General features: G+C 39.7%; 1 long non-coding RNA gene across 1 annotated transcript; it reads right to left on the bottom strand.

Annotated features, from left to right (window-relative positions):
• Positions 1-2,888: 2,888 nt before the first annotated feature.
• LOC117850915 (uncharacterized) lies at positions 2,889-4,113 on the bottom strand. The gene is made up of 4 exons (XR_004639404.2): positions 3,978-4,113; positions 3,806-3,849; positions 3,625-3,673; positions 2,889-3,073 (listed from the first exon to the last, which is right to left on the bottom strand). It is a non-coding gene; the product is annotated as an uncharacterized lncRNA (long non-coding RNA).
• Between the last annotated feature and the right edge of the window lie 224 nt (positions 4,114-4,337).

Here is a 4,337-nt window from a genome sequence, read left to right as displayed (position 1 = left end):
TAGTTGAGTATTCTTTTGCGTAGCAGATGCTACGGTTGTGACATTAGATTATGGGAGTTTGTTCCCGAAAACTTGACGTTCATGTAACCCAGCATGTGGATGACCAACTTTCTGCAGTGGAAATGTGTTTGAACTTTTTTACTTGGTTTCCTTTAATCTCTAAGCTGTTTTATGAATACAAAATTGTTGGGAATTTTATATTCTGAATTCTCACAAAATTTCAGCATCATTGGACTTTTCTAACTAGATTTATGAGCAAAACATCACAGCTCGGCCTGCTGAAAAACAGCCAGGACAGAGATGTAAAGGTAGAATTTTTCGGCCTAGCTAATGCTTGAACTGGTCTCTAAGTTGAATACCAAAGTTGTAGTATACTAAATTTCCACTCACTGACCAAAGATGAGAATTTATTGACGCTTGAGTTAGGAGATATGAATTTTCTCCTAAGTAACATTTTTCTACCCGCAATGTTTTAACTGCATTTTGAACTTTAACATTCCACACATGATTACCTTGTTTCATATTCTTGTGAGCAAGTTTAAAAATTATGTGACTAATGGAAAAGTTCAACCTTGCAGATGGTGCAGGGAACGCACCAGAACTCTGGTGGATTTGCGCCTAGCGGTAGCAGGCAACAAACACCACCACCAGCCCCACCTTCTATGGAGGCGATACTGGCTGCTCAAATGGAATTGTTGCGGCATCTTGTTCAGTAGCAGCAACAGCCTCAGGGTGGGCGGAATGTCCACTAGCCTCGGATCCCAAGCTATGAGGATTTCTTGGGCACCCAGCCCTTGTTGTTCCACAAAATGGAGGAGCCCTTGGATGCAGATGCTTGGGGTTCGCACTATCGAATCCAAATTCTCGCTGCTCACGGCACCTTGTCCTGATAAGAATAGGGCAAAGTTTGCGGCGCAGTAGCTTTGTGGCTCAGCATATGGTGGGACCATTACCATGCCATGCTCCCGTCCGATCACGTGGTTTCTTGGGACGAGTTCAAGGTTGCCTTCAGAAGCCATCACATTCCAAAGGGTCTGATGGAGAGAAAGCTAAATGAGTTCTTGGCACTAAATCAGGGCATGCGCAATGTGCTCCAGTGTGTTCAGACCTTCAATGATTTATGTCAGTACTCGGGTTATCATGCTAACACCGATGAGAAGAAGAGGGACCGTTTTTGTAGAGGTCTCAATACCAAGCTCAGGGAACGGCTGAATCCCATTAAGGTGAACAGTTATAATGAGCTGGTGAACTTGGAGATCTCTCAAGAGGACTGTATCTTGGCTCATTGGGTAGACAAGAAGAGGAAGGATCCAATGGCCTCAACTAGTGCCCCGACTCCAAAGTTCTGACTTGTTCTAAATGCTCCACCCCGAGTTCCTCAGAGAACCCCTCAACCTGGAAGTTGGGTCATTAGGCCGCCTTAGCAACAGGGAGCTCCACATTTCCCTAACTTTTAGCAGCAGGGCCCAAAGCCAAAACCTCCACAGCCAGCTCGCACTTGCAATGGGAACTGATGCTTCATCTGTGGGAGTCCAAATCATTTTGCTAAAGAATGCCCACAGAATAGGCTCCAGAACACACTACTAGGATCCAGCCCTATCGTGATGCCTATTTTGGGTTGCAATATGGCTACTTTGGTTGCAATAAGGATCAATTACATCTGTGTATGGTGGTTGACAGGTGGCTGCATTTGGAACGGTGCAATAGGCTTTTGCATCCTTTTGGAGTGGTGTTGCAATATGGTGGTTTTGCAATGCATATAAAAAAACTAACGCAACTGCGATTTGGTTGCAAGCACGGATATTGCGACCAACAGAATGGTTGCATGAATTATTGTTGCAATGAAATACATGGCTGCAATATGACAGTACTGCTATGAACAAATTTGTCGCAAAATAGGTTTATTGTCACCCCATAGTTACATGGGAATATGGCCATATTGCCATGCAATATGCTCCATTGCATCAAATAAATATTGCAACGTAACAAATTTGGTGGCTAGAGTCACAATTGCAACGTTCACTTGCTGGTAGCAATAAAAAGTAATGCAACGAATCATTGTTAGTGGTAATAGATGGAAAATGCAACAAATCATTGTTGGTGGTAATAGATGGAAAACGCAACGAATCATTGTTGGTGGTAGACACGTCCTATAGCAACACATAAGGTTTGTGGCAATAATGTGTATTGCAACAACAAACAGTGGTTGCGTAGTGGTTTGTTGCAACGAGGGCATTTTGACCAGCACCTTTTTAATTTCGTTTTGTAGCTAGAAATTTAATTGTTGTTACAAAATAATTGTGCCATAAGTATATATTTCATCATCACATATAAGAACTCAAACCTTCATTAACTTCAAATATATGTCTCAACCAAAGTAATAACACAATGACAATAAAAACATCATCTCTAACTACAAGCGCAACTATGTTAAATATGAGTTCTCTTATTGATCTATTCATGTCCCATTGGCACTAGCAATCACCAATAAACCTTTCTGTAATTCTTCATTCTTCTAGTAGTCCATCACCAGCATATAAGCATAAAGCTTTCTCTAAATATTTTGGCTATCGACGCTTTCCTGCAATTCATGAACACACAGAATTCAGAGGCACACGTATGCTTATGTTTTAGTACTGATCAGTAATCACCTATGAATGAACACGTATGTTATGTTAATTTAATTATATCACACCAAATGGTGTAGCATGGTATACAATTTTAGATAGAGATAGAGAAGTAGAAATGAGCACTCCCTAGCTTTGCACAGGGTCAAATTATGCTCAGCAGATTGGTACTATCTATATGAATTATCCTATGCATGTCAACTCAAATAAGTTCAATTGTAAGCAATGAATTTGCCCAATCTAGGATCCAATGAGCAGAAATGTAAACAAAGGCGAGGCACCTAAATTTCCATTTGAGAGCTAAGCTACATATCTATCACAAGCTGCAACTTTGCACAGAATTCAACTGCAAGCAGTCAGCGTAGCTATATTCCAAAACTCATATTATACCTTTGATATTTAAAACCTCAAGAAATATATGTCTGTATGTAGTGCTGCTGACCAAGCTGCATATAGGAAAACATTAGCTCCACGCATGCATACAATTACAATTGTTCTTCCCAGCTCAATACAAAGTTAACAATTACCCCTCATTCAGTAAAAACAGCTAGCTTTCAGTAATAGACGCAACCTGCCATTAGTCTAATAGAAACCAGCTAGAATAATTGAGCAAACAAATGAGTTCTGTACCAAAGCCCCTCATATTATGATATTGCATAAAGTATAATTTAATCTAATTAAATAGAATTGAAGCTTGTATAAATTTGGACTAGCTGCCATGAATCATCCTTATGCAGCCAATGGCAAGGGTCATCCTACTCCACGTTGTCCATGAATCAATTTTTTTATAAGCAATGAAATAATGTCAGTTCAATTAAGAAATTATGTAGAAATTTTTTTATGACCTGGATGCAGAACAAAGACCCTGATCAAAGTAAATCCATGCTCAGGCAACACAAGAGACAAAAAGATATTATGTAGTGATCTATGCAGTCCAAAAAACATATCTGCAAGCCTCCCAACTGAACCAAGAGCAAGAGCAATGTCAAGCATTCACCTGTGCAAATCCCCTTGGCGCACTTGACCAATCACGGCCAGGGGTAGAGCTGCAAAATCACCACAATGAGTGTAGTATTTTCCAAAATCACCACAATGACGTATGTACTAAGTAATCACTGAGATAAGGTCTGATAGTACTAAGTGATAGGAAAAAGATACACAACAGATATAGAACATACCAAGGCAGTAGCACTTGCTTCTCTTGGCCCCTGACTAAATATTTCTGCAAAGAACTTGCCAAGTGTTGGTAAATAGCCTTTTGTGGCATAGAATACTCAATGATAAAGCTAGGAGTTATCTATAATTCTAAAAGATCAAATTGCCATAGAATGCAGTTTTAAAATGCATTACCTTTAACGGTTTATCATTCTCAGACTTTGTCTAGCTTGGATGCTATATCATACAACATGCTTGAAAATGATAGATTCAACTCCATATAGAACCAACATGCAAATAGTACCAATGCATTACTAATCACCTACAAGCATATAAACTGAAAGAGAGAAATTCTGTTAGAGTTCCAAAATGAAGTACTATCCTACTTGAGATGGGTTACAATAAATGTATCTCATCATTTCCTAAAAAAAAATTTAGTGAAACATAAAACAACGATAGTGGAGCCGACCTCTCCAACCACCATGGCATAGAGAATACATCTACCTAGTCACTGAGCTTCTTGACGATGCACCCGACATGATCACACCACGAGCT

This window comes from Setaria viridis, chromosome 3, assembly GCF_005286985.2.
Source record: "Setaria viridis chromosome 3, Setaria_viridis_v4.0, whole genome shotgun sequence".
NCBI classification, from domain to species: Eukaryota; Viridiplantae; Streptophyta; class Magnoliopsida; order Poales; family Poaceae; genus Setaria; species Setaria viridis.
This window is presented reverse-complemented; position numbering and strand designations above follow the sequence as displayed.